The following is a 16,093-nucleotide window of genomic DNA, read 5'->3' on the forward strand; positions in this document are numbered from 1 at the left end:
AGAAGTGACCATCTGTGCCAATACAATCCTGCCAAGCACTGAATTCTCAGTAATAGAGAATCAGATGTTCTTTCCCATCAAAAACGAATTGCTGTGTGGTGGCACACCACCACAGCGGGAGCTCACCTAAAGCTTTTTGTCACTGTCTGGGAACAGACCAGTCATTCCTGACTCTGACCCCTGATCTCAGTCTCGTCTTGCCCCTGAAGTGGGCTTTTTCCTGCACCACCTGCATTGAAGTGCATTTGCGTTTTAGTGTCTCTATTCTAACATCTAACCTGATTGCTTTGCAGCATACCTGTCTTCGGATTGTATTAAACACACAGGGACACATCAGTCTTTGTTTTTATGCCTTTGGCTACATGGACATTATAGTAACATAATTGACTAAAGTGGGAAGTCTCCCAGAGTTTGAGCTTTGAGTAATTCTGTGTGATCTCCAGATAACTGATATCTGACACAAATATAGAAATATCTAAATTCACTTGAAAGACAATCTGTCACTTGTGGTTCCTGCATTTTTTTCAAATTCTACTATCACATAGAAATGAGGAGTTTGAATATTTTGAAACACTTCTGATTAGAAAATGTCATAAACATTGAAACTTCAGGATAATGCATACTGATTTCATGTTTTTCATCATTCATTCTAAATATCAATGGCAAACATTTGATTTTATTTGATTACTGCTGAAGTATAAGCATAAAGACAAAATAAATACAAGCATTCTTGGAATAAGTGAGTCAGTCACAATAAATCATTAGGCTTTTTTTTTCTTTTTCCTTTTTTTTTCTTTTAACTGCTCTTAGTACTATGTTCAAAATGATGCCTCCAGCTTTGCTTTGCCTTTTCAGGATTGCTTTGGTTATCTGAGGACTTTTTTCATTGCAAACAAATTTTAGAATCCATTCTGTGAGAGATGCTGGTGGTGTTTTGATAGGGATTGCATTAATTTGTAGATTGCTTAGGGTAGGATAGACATTTCAACCATGTTTGTACTTCCAAACCATGGGCCTGGAAAGTTTTCCCATTTCTTTTTGTCTTCCATTTCCTTCATAAGATTTCAGACTCCACATCTTATACCTCTTTGGTTAAAGTGATTTCTAAGTATTTTAAAAAGTATCCTTGGTGCAACTGTCAAAGGGATCGATTCATTGATTTCTTTTTCTGGGTGGGTGGAAGATGGGCTATGGGGGATGGGCATTGGGGAAGGCACTTGTTATGATGAGCACTGGGTGTTGTCTGTAAGTGAGGAATCACTGAATTCTAATCCTGACACCAGTGTTACACTGTATGTTAACTAATGAGAATTTAAATACATATTTGGGAAAAAATGGGAAAAACATGAGATGATTTGGTCTTGATAATTTTACACCTCTATTTTGAACCTGCTATCACGACTCAGACATTTTATCTTGGAGAACTTTGCTCACATACGAAAAATTTTGTGAGGTGCTTCATAAACATCAAAGAAATATACCAACATAGGATGCTTGTGGATAAAGTGCTTTTCAGGGAAAAACAAAACATTTCAATTATTTGATCAATTTAAAACACTGTAGCTCAATGTACAGATTATAGTTCATCTGAATTTATTTTATAATTAATAATGAAATCTTTTTCAGCAGCACTTAATTTCTATGTAAAGAACTTGACATTCTAGCCACGGCATAATGCATGACGTATAGATTCTGCTTTTTTAAATTTTTAGAAAGGAAAATTTAAGTTGTTAGAGCAGGGAGATCAATGATATGTGATCTCCCACGGTGGGCAATCCAAAATCAGGTACAGACTAGCCACGTCCAGGTTTCATTTATATGAGAAAGAAACATCTATATCCTGTTTCTTACTTAGACATCTAATACAGGGGCCCAAATATAACCCTAACCAAAGCAAGAACTTTACCTTTGTAACACTGTGTGACTGTGGAAAGGATGTATGTCCTTCTGAAAGACAGATCTCTGTATGCCTAGCAGCAGTGGCAGGTGTGGAAGTAGACTGTATGATTCAGAGATATAGTGCTCCTGCCTGGTTGATATCCATGCCCTCTGTACTGGGAATAGTATGTGGTGGGTGGGGTGGTTGCTGAAGACCTACTTCTTGGGCAGAGTCTTTGGTGCATTACCATGCCTCACAAGGCAAGGGAACACACGCACTGCTGGGTTAGCGATGTCCTGCATGCCCGGTGGTGGACCTGATTTTTCTTCCCTGGCTCCACACATTTGCAGGCTGGGCTCTGCCCTTTTAGGCAATGGCTCAAACCCCCTCCTATCATGTTTGCTTTCAAAATGAGAGACTCTGATATTCTGGGAGGAATCATGCCAGCACTTGTCCATTTGGGGTCACTTTTCTATCCAAATCCTCACATGTGCACTGGCACACGCACGCATACACACAGAAAGATTTGTTCAAGAAAGAGGACACTGGGGAAATGACAAGACAGAAAGAAGAAAGAGGTTAGAGAGAGCTCTGACATGGGGCAGCAGCATCCAATTTCATAGCTGTATGCACAAAGGCCCAAAGATGGGCAAGGAATTATTGAAGTTCACAGGTTTCTGCTGGACTCAGGGTCATCCTTGGCCCAGCCTCCAGAGGAAAAGACTAAGGTGCTGCAGCCCAACTCTATGGGCACCTGGAATTATGATGAGCTAACTCCCCTTAGTTTAGACAATAGCTACAGAAGAAAAGCCTTCAGTGTTCTGCCATATACTGTTGTGTTACCAGTGGGTTCCTCCAGAGTTCCATGGAATCATAAAGTGTCAATTGGCTTTGGTTCTCCATCAGTGACTCACTGTGTTATGAGATACTAGAGAAGCGCCTGATTCTTGCTGAAAGAAGGCTTTTAGAGCCTAGAGAGGCTTGGGGACTTGGGGTGGTGAGGACTTGGGATAGGTAAGGACATGACAGAGCACTGTACACTGAGTCTAGAGCCCAAACCCAATACCAGTCCATGTAGGACCCCCAGGCTCTTCGTTTGGAAACAGGAAGCTGACAGGAGGCTGCTTCATGAGTCAAGAGTATACACTGGGGATGGACAGACAAAGGCAATGGCAGAAGCTTCAGATCCTTTTCACAGCCCTGGAGTGAGTACGTTCTGAGATTTACCCATGGACCTTAAAGAGCTCCTTTAGGTTAGGTTAGATTAGGGTTAGGATGCTGATTTTGTTTGGGGGTCTTCATGCCTGCAGCTCCAGTGCTAGTACTGTAACCAGGGAACAGGCAGCCTCCTGTGTCAGTGGCACCCACTGAGATTTTCTGGAGGAATGGAACAAAGGAAAAGTCATGCAGAGGTCATTCTGGATTTCCCCTGCCTCAGATACAACAGGAATCTCCCGTTACTAGCATATATCTCCACAGAGGAAGCCAAACAAATTCCAGATGGAGGGGTCCAGGGTCCTTCTATTTCTTCTTCATTCAGTAACTTCTCCAAGCACTCACCTTGTGCTAGGGGATCTGTTGGGACTAAGTGCAAGGATTGCAATGACAAAGTGGTCCCTGACTGCCCTGCCCTGACTCCACAGTCTGGTGGGGAGATGACCAAAGATACGAAAGACAAGACATGTGAAAATAAAACTGAAAGGAACTGTGCTGTGAGCACAGGCTGGGGAGTCACTGGAGGGTATGAGAGACCTCACTGAGGTGAATAAGCTTGGAAAGTGCACCCTGTCCTGAAGTATGCATATAGGGCTCAGAGCCATTAACAGGAACCCAGACTAGGACGCACTGGCTAAGCATTAATCAAGAGGAATTATTTAAATGGGTGATGTTATTATTACTTATGCAGGACCTAAACCAGCACTGGGAGGTGGAGATACTATAATTATTTTCTAGTGGTTTGATCGGTAAGGTGGAGGTAGCAAAAAAACATAGGGAGAAGGAACACCAATAGTGGTCTCTGCACGTTGATCCTTGTGGAGGGAGGCCCAAGTGATGTTGATATGTCAATTTGCATACATTTCAGTGTGGCCAACAGTAAGAGTGAAAAAGGGAAGGCTTAGCTTCCAAAGATTAACAAGCCGATGCCCTTTTCATTTCCCTTTATGTGCATAAGTTAGAGGGACAGACAAGCCTTCATCTTTCCAGAAACTATTCTTCCTACTTGACTGGTCAGCGGATATGGTCTTATTTGAATATTTTGTTTCACAATGTCCTTTAGGACCCCTGTCAATAATAGTCCAGTTACCCCAGTGAAGATGATGCTCAGTCTCTCCATAACAGGTTGTCCAGGAATATTATTCCAGGGGTGGTCTGAATATTTGAGATTAGAGAAAGCTATAACATTAGGAGTATGAGATATGTTTGTTTTTTGAGGTATATAAAAGCCTATGGCTGAAAAATAGGTAAGATTGTCTGGCCTTGTAGAGGTTTGGGGCTGTACGTGCAAAAGCCAGTTGAGTTTTAATTGGAGACAGATAAGTTGCTAAGTTTAGTAACACACACAGGAGGTGCTGGAGGAAGCCACCATTGAGGTCTTGGCATATAAAGCCAATGCTCTTGTTCCATTTGGAAGGGTGGGTTAAGATTGGCTCCTTCCGTGAAGTCTGTCATTACTGTTAATAAGAATGTCCCCCATCTAAGAGTGTTAAGCTATCAAATAGAGGTTGGTTAAGGAAAAGAGCCCAATATGAATACTGAGCCTGGCCTGGACAAATGAGGGCAAGGAGAAGAATCAGGGTTCCACATATGGAATTTTTGCTCATGACAGAAATCATGGCCATCAGATGTGAGTTAGGGGTATATGCAACATCATTGTGTTGTAAGAGGATGCCTGCCCGGTTAGACAAGGCTTCCCCATGTTCTATCAGGGGACAAGGACTTGCATTTGTGGAGTGGCTTCAGGATGAAGAGTCCATGAAGAGGCTTCTTTCATCTTGAAAAGGGGGGGGGGGCAGTGGCCTGATCACTCAGAGTCATTCTCTGGAAGTCTTGGTTCATTGGAAAATATCATGGGGTCTCCACCATGCCATGGTAAGGCTTCACCAACTGAGAGGGAATCCACAGAGGTTGGGAATCTGAAAGAACACAAGCATATCCTCGACCCCAGGTGAGAAGTTAGGTGGGCCCAGTCCGTTGTGGACCCCCTCCAGATGTTTTGCATAGCACCCTAGGGTGAGAGGGTTTATCTTCTTTTGAATAACTCAGCTGCAGTTAGTCCTTGAGGATTAAGATTTAAAAAGTTGAGTAATCCTAGCACGATCAAAAAGGAGCTGAGGTTGTAATGCAGATAAGCCAGGTGTATCTCCTCCCCCCCCCCTTTTTTTTACATGTTTTTGAGCTTATTATGTGCTCAGTTTACAATTGCTTGGTCTTGTGGGTTGTGAACAACTGAAAAAGACATGATGTCCTGTTGTTTTTTTATTTATAAAACATTTATAAATAGTTATATATTCATTAATTTACTTAGTAGTTTATTCATTACCTTTAACAAAAATGCATTTTTCCTTTTTATAACTTTTTTACATATCTCTTAATTTTTAACATATGAAGTTACTTCTTTCCATTAGCCTTAATTACATTTAGCAAAATTTTAACTCTTAGAAACCTTAGTCTCCAGTGAAAACCAAGTAGTAACCAATTGTGACCTGTTACACCAGAATATTTTTTAGGTGGTAGACTTATGAATCCATTAATCATAAAGCATGTTTTTAATGGATTGAAATTGTTTTAGTGTTTTTGTTTTGTTTTCTTTTGTTGCCGTAAGGAGTCAGAAGCATCAACCTTTATTTAGTAAGCAATGTTTCAGCATTCCATTTGATTTGGAAGTGGCCTAAATGTCCGATGAACTTAATTCAATTAAGCATTTAATCAAAATGTTCAAGTTTCAGGTTACCAAAGACCCTGAAAGGTATTTTAACAATTCCCCATGAAAACTATGAGACAAAGTTCACCATTACTTTAATTCATCCTTTTGCTAACAAATTGGAACTGAGATAACATGAGCTTATTTGACCTTTAGTAAACTTTACTCGAATAAAGGTGAGGTGGGGTCAAGGGGGCTGAAGGCAGACAGAGGCACAGAGGGCAGAGAAAAGAGTTCATGTTGTCCTAAAGCCTGTCAGCTCAGCTAGATGAGCAGAGACCGCTTTTTGTTTTGTTTTGTTGTGCTTTGCTTTGTACTAGTTGGTTTGGTTTGGTTTTCCACTAGTGGAATTAGGCAGTCCATGTCAGGCCAAAGAAGACAGGGAAGTTCCCTGAAACAAAAGAAGTTTCAGCAGCTTCTTGGGAATATTCTTTAAAATCTCCATTCCGAGGTAGGCTAGCTAGAGAGAATTGGCTCTAATCATCACAGTTCTTAATCCAGGAAATGAAAAAAGGAGAAGCCACCACATAAGACTAACTGGAGTGTATAGGGAGAAAGAGTGAGAGAGAGTTAGAGTCCCCTATATTAGGGATGGCCTGTGTAAAATACACCACACTATTTCAGTGCATTGTTTTACTGACAATGATTGGAAGCTGGGCTTGCTGCCTTGGTTGGGAATACTGCCTTGTAGTGGACAGTGGTTCAAGAGACGCTGCAATAGCAGCATCAAAGTTCTGCGTAGCAGAAGACACGCAAGCAGCATGAAACTCTTGGGCACAGACAGCATATTGGGCTGGGGTCAAAAGGATGTTCATAAGAGAGCCCCAGTCCCAGGTACACATGGAAAAAGTACCACAAGTATTTTTTAAAGTGCCCCTTGTAAAAGGGCTGTGATGGACATAGAGCTTAACTGATTTTTGCAATTCTTTTACTGTTGGAAAGAGCAGACCTTCATGGACCTATTGCCCATTTTGCCTGACAACAGGAAAAGGCTGGAATTTACCAGATTTATGGGCTTCCTTAATGTACTTAATGTGCATTGGGGTGAGGACTTTATCAGAACTGGTTGGTGAGGTTTTTAGAGCTCCATTTCCCCCCACTCGTTTGGGGAAGGGAGAGTATTTTTTGGCTGTAAAGCCACCAATGGCACAGGCTGAATAAAAATGCTCAGGGTTTGCCTCTATTTTGGATAATTTTATATATTTATATACATCATCTGAACTCAAGGAGAGAAGGGCAGTATGGACAATGGACCAAGTGGGAATTACCCCAGGGGGAACATTATCTCCCTCAGACTGCCCAGTTTTAAATGTTTTCCTTACTTGTTCCCAAATATCAAGACCACCAGTTCCTTGTTTTGGGAACCAAAGGCAGTGTTGCTGGTAATCACTAATAATTTAAGGAGTAATTTCTGATTGAGGATAGTGTCGGCCACCTTTTCCAATGACTGTAAAATATGAATGTATTGTTCCTGTTTTGGGGATAGTCTCCCATAACGAATTTCTCACAAGTTCTGTGGCAGCAAATCCCAATAAAGTTTTGCTTTATCCCTTACCTTTTTCTCTTTGCTTGTTTGTTTCTTCAATTCCACATACGAGTGAAATTGTTGAATGGTATTTTTTTTCTGACTGCCTTATTTCACTTAGCATCATACTATCTAGTTCCCACCATGTCTGTGTAAAGCGAAAGATTTCATTCCTTCTTTTGGCTAATGATATATATATATATGCACACATATATATACATACATATATATACACACATACATATATATGTATAAGGATATATTATATATACACTTATATATCTGTATATCTATATCTATCTATATCATATATACCTATATATGTATTCATATATATCTATATAAATATCCAAATATATATTCATATATATCCATTTATATTTGTGCATATATATCCATGCATTTACATATCCATATATATGCCATATATCCATATAGACATATCCATATGTATATATATCCATAGAGTACCCATATATGTCCATATACATATATATCCATCTATATATGTATATAGCCATCTAAATATATATATCCATATATACATATAAATACATATATATCCATATATATCCATATATAGGCCATGGATGGAGGTAGAGAGTATGATGTTAAGTTAAATAAGTCAATCAGAGAAAGACAAATACCATGCAATAATTTTACTCATCTGTGGAATTGAAGTAACAAACTAGCAAATGGAAAAAATAAGAGAGAGAGCAATCAAGAAACAGACTCTTAAGATTAGAGAGCAATCTGATAGTTGTTCTCACCAGAGGGTGTTGGATGGCAGTGGGGGTGGTGAAATCGGTGATGGGGTTTAAGGGGTGTACTTATCATGCGCACAGGGTGGCATATGGAATTGTAGACCTGAAAGTACTATAACTCTTCACATTCACTAACTGGAATTAAAGAAACAAAAAAGAAAAGACACTGTGAAAAAGAAAGAAAGTTAAATGAGGACATATCCAGTCATTTACTAGGTGAATTACATGAGAACTGAGTTATGGCACTCTTGCCATTCCTGCATTGGAGGAAATTACAGTGTCTTTTAAGGCACGTAGCACAGAGACTCCCCCTCATGTGGCCTCCTCCTGCTTCCTTGCATGCAGAAATATTTAGCAGTAATTGTGCAGGCATTTAAGAAAAATCGGGATGACAATATTTTACAGATAGATAAAGGAGGCTTTGCAAAGGAAGGTCAGTGGTAAACCCTCTGTTGCATGCCATCCTGGGCCTGTACTTGTGACCCTCTTGACCCACCTCCAATACCTGTTAATTTTGTATGAATTCCTTTAGCCAACACCCATGCTTGCTCTGTGCCCAGCACTATATCTTTATTATTGACCATGACAAAACGTGACCTGTGCCATGTGGAGATGACTTCCAATGAGGAAGACAGAAGTAAAAGAGGGTCCATGGGATTAGCATGTTGGTGGACAACAGCAATGAGTCATTTAAAATAGAGACCTGCACTTCAAAGGAAGCTTCTTCCAAAAGGAAAACGTAGCACATAAGTCTTATAATAGGAACGAGTTTGAGCTTTTGGAAAAGTATATTTTCATATTGAACAAAGGTCTGTGATAGTGTCACCTGTGTACTTATTCCTAGAACAAAAAATTAAACTGGAGTGGACGAGGTATCTGACAGTTTGTCTCACCAAATTATAGCATATTGGAAGAAATCTAGGCTTCTTCAATTTTTCCATCAGCTTCTCTAATTCTGTGACAATCAAATCACTCTTCGGAAAACTCCACTGTGTCATCTTCTTTATAGACTTCCCCTTCTTTGTTTATGAAACAGCTTAAGCAAACCAGGTTACAGTTGCCAGCAGGTTTCCATATTATTTGGAAAGACAAAATAAGGAAAATGAAGAAACTAAAAATCCTGGCATTCAAAGACAATCACACCCTGTACTACTTTTCTACATTTGAACGTTTTTTTCACAGAATGGAATCACAATGTGAATTTGGTTTGGTTGGGTAAACTTTTTTGTTGTTTAGTTTTCATTTAAACTGACTAAATCCTACTCCATATCTTTAAATATTCATATTGGTTTTCAAATTTTTTCCTCTACTCTTCATAGGGAATAAATTTCACCTGCTTACAGTGCCCTAAATAATACACAGAAATGACAACAAGTAACCATAGAAGGAGGAGTGCTTTCTAACATTTTTCTTCAAAAAATCATAACAGAGTGGCTGCACCACTTTGTACTTCAACCTACAAGGTAAGAGTGTTCCCCTTTCTCCATATCTCACCAACACCTATTTCTTGTGTTGTTTATAGCCATTCTACCAGGTTTCAGGTGGTATCGCATTGTGGTTTTGCTTTGCAGTCCCTAATGATGAGTGTCTGGGTGGTTGTTTTTTTGGGTGTTGAGTTTGATAAGTCATTTCTAGATTTTGGATCCTCTTTATCAGATAGGATGCTTGCAAATATCTTCTCCCATTCCGTAGGCTGCTTTGAGTTTTGTTGATTGTTTCCTTCACTGTGGAGAAGCTTTTATCTTGATGAGACTATTACTCAGCCCCCAAAAAGCATGGAGGCCTGCCATTTGTAACTACATGGATAGAACTAAAATGTATCATGCTAAGCAAAATGAGTCCATCTGAGAAAGACAGTGGTCATGCGATATCACTCATATGTGGAATTTAACAAATATGAAGGTGAGAAAGAGAAGAAAGGGAGATGTTTAACGATAGAGAACAAACTGTGAGTTGATGGAGGGAGGTGGGTGAGAGACTGGTTAGATGAGTGATGAATATTAAGGAAAGTACTTGTGATGAGCCCTGGGTGTTATATGTAAGTGATGAATCACTGAATTCTTCTGAAACCAACATGTTCACTAACATTTAAATCAAAAAAAGAAAAGAAAATCATATTAGCACTTGCGCATGGTCCATTAAAAGGTTTGGCACCATCATTTTAAATGGCTGTATCATAGTCCTGCTGCCAGAAGAAATGGATCCTCTCTGTATGAGGAAGTGTTCCATTCAGGGCTCTTAATGTCAAAGTAGAGATGACACATGCCTACATGAATTACTTGTGCAAATCTCCAACCACCGTCATTCGTTTCTAGAAGCAGACACTTCACCACTGGAATCGAAGGTGTGATGGCAGCTGAAATCATGACAATTACCCTCCAATAACAGAGTTGAGGCCACTCTCACTACTGAAACATAAGTGCCATTATCTCTAATGTCCAAAAAGTGGTCTAGTTTCAGGAGTTTGGTGAAATACTTTTGTTGGTTTGATAGGTGAGAAATTACACCAAATCCATTTTCCCATGTTCACTTTTTAATGATGAGTGAGGCTGGTTGTTCATCTCTTACAGCCATTTCCAAAATGTATCCAGTGTTCTCAGTTCAGGGATGAGCTTGCTGAACACACTCTCTTAGACTTCCCCGGGGGACAAAGATAGTGATCCATGTCCAGTCAGGACACTTCACTCCTTGTGAAACCACTCAGCTGTTAGTGACTGCCTTCTAACCAACAGAACACAGTTCGAGTGATGGGAGGTCAGTTTGAAGATTTCATGACAAAAATTCTGCCACTTTCTTCTTGCTTAGTCCTGGGTTTGGTCCATCTCTCTCTCTTTCCCTCTGCTCCTCTTTCTCTCCCTCTATCCTCTCGCCGTCTCTCTCCCTCCCGCTCCCTCTGCTCTCTATTGTTTTCCTTCAATTGTTTTCTCTGTCTCTCTTCTACCACTTGGAAATGGGGGATCAAGCACTTAAGTTCAGGACTACTGCAGGAGACCCCTGTATAGGAGAGAAAGAAGTTCCCCAGTTAAAAGATTGAAACAAGCTTTCAGTTCAGAGTTCTGACATTGCTCGTGTGAGTGAGCTTGGGCAAAATTATCATCTTGTTGAGTCTCCACTGGAGCCACAGCCCTGGCTTCATTGAGACTTTGAGTCAGTTTCATGTAGCTATGCTGTGTCTGGATTCCTCTCCCACAAAAATTGGGAGCTATTAAATATTTGTAGTTTTAAGATTCAAGGTATTTGGATAATGCTGTCAGCGAGGATTGCATAACTGACAGTCTACTAGGTCTCAGCTCCGGTCTATGCTTTGCCTCCTTCCTTCCTCTCCCTTCCCAGGAACCCACCGCCCCATTTTCCACCGTTCTAGTGTTTCTAATGGACAAACTCAATTCTGTATCCTATTTTCTACACCAGCCTATCTTCTCCCTGACACACTGCAGGCATGTGCAGTGTGGTTCCCTCTTGTCATTCTGGATCAAGAAAATGTCACCCCAGTGAAGCCTGTAATACCCTTCGGTGACTCCCCAACAGTGCTGTGCCCTAACAGCACACTCATTCTTTTCACTATTATAGTTCTTGCCCTTTTTTTTTTGACATGTCTTGTTCATCACACCTCCAGCCTCTGAAAACCTGGCAGACAGGGTCCACTTTGTCATTGGAAGCTTTGCACTTAGACTTACCAGATCCCCAAGCACGAAGTGAGTGCTTGGAGAAGTTACAGAATAAATAATAGGACTGTGGAACACCCCATCTAGATGTTTACCAGCTTTCTCTATGGAGATAACTACTAGTAATGGGAAATACCTGATGTATCTGAAGCAGGTGAAATCCGGAACGTCCATGGCATGACCTTCCCTGGTCCTGTTCCTCCAGCAAAACTCAGTGGGCACCACTGACACAGGATTCTGCCTGTTCTCTGATGTCCATCACTAGCACTGGAGCCACAGGCATGAAGATGCCCAAACAAAATCGGCATCTTTATGTGGCTGACTTGAAGGAAGTGACCTTTTTTTTTTTTTTTATTTTTTTTCAACGTTTTTTTTAATTTATTTTTGGGACAGAGAGAGACAGAGCATGAACGGGGGAAGGGCAGAGAGAGAGGGAGACACAGAATCGGAAACAGGCTTCAGGCTCTGAGGCATCAGCCCAGAGCCCGACGTGGGGCTCGAACTCACGGACCACGAGATCGTGACCTGGCTGAAGTCGGACGCTTAGCCGACTGCGCCACCCAGGCGCCCCGGAAGTGACCTTTTTAAGGCTAAGGGCAAAGCTCAGGATCTACACATTCCAGGGCTGTGCAAAGATCTCAGGATTCTGCCATTCCCTTTTCTTTGTCCATCCCCAGTGTCTACTCTTTACTCATGAAGGACCCTCATGCCACCACGAAAATGAGCTCCATATTTCTAAATGAAGACACTGGGGGTCCAACAAGGACTGCTATTGTGCTTGAACTGTAGACTCAGTGTAAATTGCTCTGACATTCCCTTCCCTATCTCGAGTCTTCACCAACCCAAGGCTCTAAGCCTCTCTTGGCTCTGAAAGACTTCCAGCAAGTATAAAGCATTTCTCCAGTAAATTGGAACACAGTGATCCACTGATGGAGAGCCAAGGCCAATTAACCCATTATGGTTATATGGAACCCTGGGGAAAACCACTGGTAGCACAACACTCTACAGGGGGAACACTGAGGCCTTTTCTTCTGTAGTTATTGTATAACCTGTGGGGGGTTAGGTCATCATACTTCCAGATGCCAACAGAGTGGCATTGCAGTGTGCTAGTCCTTTCCTCTGAAAGCGGGCCAAGAATGGCCCTGGTTCCAGCAGAAACCTACCAATTTCAGGAATTCCTTCCCCATGTATGGGACATTGAGCATGCAGCTAAGAAAATGGATGCTGCTGCCCCATGGAAGAGCTCTCTCTAACCTTTTTCTTCTTTCTCTCTAGTCACTTCCCCAGGGTCTGTTGTTTCTTGAACACACCATCAGTGTGTGTGCCAGTGCACATGTGGGGACTGGATACTAAAATGACCGCACGTGGAGAGTAAGTGGACATGATTCCTCCCAGAATATTAGATTCTCTAATTTCTAAAGCAAACATGGGGGTGCCTGGGTGGGTGATTCGGTTAAGCATACAACTTTGGCTCGGGTCATGATCTTGCAGTCCGTGAGTTCAAGCACCCCATTGGTCGCTGTGCTGACAGCTCAGAGCCTGGAGCCTGCTTCAAGTTCTGTGTCTCCCTCTCTCTCTCTGCCCATTCCCTTATCACACTCTGTCTCTGTGTCTCAAAAACGAATAAACATTAAAAATAAATAATTAAAGCCAGCATGAAGGGAGGGATTTGAACCATGGCCTAAAAATCAGAGATCCCAGCCTTATCCTCTGGACTCTACCCACCTCCTGTGATTAGGGCCAGTCCTAGTCTCTTTATTAGATCAGTCACTCTATGGTACAATGAGAGCTTGGCTACAGAACTACAAAAGCCAGTTCTCCAGAGGATGAGACCACTGCGTAGGGTGTCAAGTGGGGAGTGTTCCACCACACCTGTACACTAAATGTACCCGTTTGCCTAAAAACCTGCATAAAACAAGCAAATGTTTGTGGCCAATTAGGAAAAATCAGGTCTGTGTCCACCACCAGGTACACAGGACATCACTAATCCAAGAGTGTATGAGTGTGCTCCCTGCCTTAAGAGGCATGGTCATGCAGCAAAGGCTCTGCTCAAGAAGTGGGTCTTGAGCAACCACCCCACCCTACTACCACCCACTGTTCCCAGAAGAGAAGGCTTAGATATCGACCAGACAGAAGCACTGTATCTCAGAATCGTAGAGTCTACTTCCACACCTGCCTCTGCTGCTAGGCATACAAGTGATCTGTCCTTCAGAAGGACATAGATCCTTTCCAAAGTGACCCAGTGCTCCAATGGTAAAGTTCTTGCTTTGCTTAAGGGTGAGACTTGGGCACCTGCTGTAGATGTCAAAGTAACAAGTGGCACAAACAGAATACATATGAGATTCTTCTTCAAATAAATGAACCCCGGATGTGGCTAGTCTATAACTGATTATGGCTGGCCCACCACGGGAGACCACATATCACTGATCTCCCTGCTCTAACATGTCAGAATAGGAATTCCTTTTTTAAAATTTAAAAGAGCAGAATCTATACTTAATGCATTATGGTGTGGCTAGAACACCCAGGCATTTACATGACACTCAATGGGTCCTGGAAAAAAAAAATTCATAAATCCAGATAAACTAGAACTGGTATTTTGAGCTATATTTTTTAAGCTGATCAAGTGAAGTGTTTTATTATTTTTCCCTGGAAACTCTTTATCCCAAGACACCCATGTTCATATATGTCTGATTTCAATGTTTATTAAGCACAGCACCAAAACAAAATTGTGTGCGGGAGCTAAATTCTCCAAGATAAAATATGAGTCAGGATAGCAGGGTCAAAAAAGGGTGTAAAAATAGCAAGATCAAATCATCTGTTCATTTTCCCCAGTTTTTTGCCAAAGTTTTATTTAATTCTTGTTAGTTAACATGCAATGCAATCAATATTGGTTTCAGGATTAGAATCCAGTGATTCGTCACTTAGAAACAACACTCAGTGCTCACCATAAGTGCCCACCTCAATACTCATCATCAATCTGTCCTCTCCCCCACCCCCCCAGAAAAAGAAATCAGTGAGTCAATCCCATTGAGAGTTGCACCAAAGATACTTTATAAGATACTTAGAAATCATCCTGACTAGAGATGTATAAGATGGGCCTTCTGAAAACTTATGAAGAAAATGGAATAGGATACAAAAAAATGAGAACACATTCCATGATCATGGTTTGGAAGTACAAACATTGTTAAAATGTCTATACTACCCAAAGCCATCTACAGAATTAATGCAATCCCTATCAAAATACCACCCACATCTTTCACACAGGTACAACAAACAATCGTAAAATTTGTGTGGAACCACAAAAGAGTCCAAATAGCCAAAACAATCCTGAAAAAGAAAAGAAAAGCTGGAAGCTTCATTTTGGAACATATTCCAAAGAGCACTAAGAAGAAAAAAGAGAATGAAAAACAAAGCCTAATATTTCTTAGGACCAACTCATGATTCTAAGTACGCTTGTTTTTATTTTGTCTTTATGCTTATAGTTCATCAGTAATATCATAACCAACTGCCACTCGAATATTTAGAAAAAATTAAGAAAAAAAATGAGAGCAGAATGTGAACTCATGAAGCTTCAATGTTTCTTTATGACACTTTCTAATCAGAAGTCTTTCAAATTATTCAAACTCACCATTCCCAGGTGAGAGTTAGTAGAATTTGACAAAATTCAGCAGCCAAAAATGGCAGTCTGCCTTTCATATAAACTTAGATATATCTAAACTTGTGTCACATTATCAGTTTCCTGTTTGGAGATCATACAGAATTATTCAAATCTCAACATCTGGAAGGCTTCCCACTTTAGTCCTATATGTTATATTATAGGATATATATCCGAAGATATAAAACAAAGAATGATGTGTCCTTGTGTGTTTAATGCAATCCAAAGAAAGGTATTACACTGCAAAACCATCAGGATAGATGTGAAATAGAGACTATAAAACCCAAACGCATGCAATACAGGTGGTACTGGAAAGAGCCCACCTCACTTCACGGGCAAGAAGAGACTGAGATCAGGGGTCAGAGTCAGGAGTGACTGGTTTGTCCTCAGACCGTGACAAGAAACTCTAGGCAGGCTCCCACTAGGGTGGTGTGCGGCCAAACAGCAGTTTTTGATAGTGGGGAAGAAAGGTCCCTGAGTCCCTGAGAACTCAGAGCATGGCAGGATTGTGTTACCCCAGATGGTCCCTCCCTGTTCTCTACCAACCTCCTAGAATGCCGGAACTTACTTCATTCTGAGATGCTAACGGTTTGTCCGTGAAAAGTCAATACCTTGGAGTGGTGAGGATAAAAAAAGTAAACTCAATAACTAAAAGACCACAGCCCATTTCCAGAGATGTAAGT

This window comes from Prionailurus viverrinus, chromosome C1, assembly GCF_022837055.1.
Source record: "Prionailurus viverrinus isolate Anna chromosome C1, UM_Priviv_1.0, whole genome shotgun sequence".
Taxonomy (NCBI): domain Eukaryota; kingdom Metazoa; phylum Chordata; class Mammalia; order Carnivora; family Felidae; genus Prionailurus; species Prionailurus viverrinus.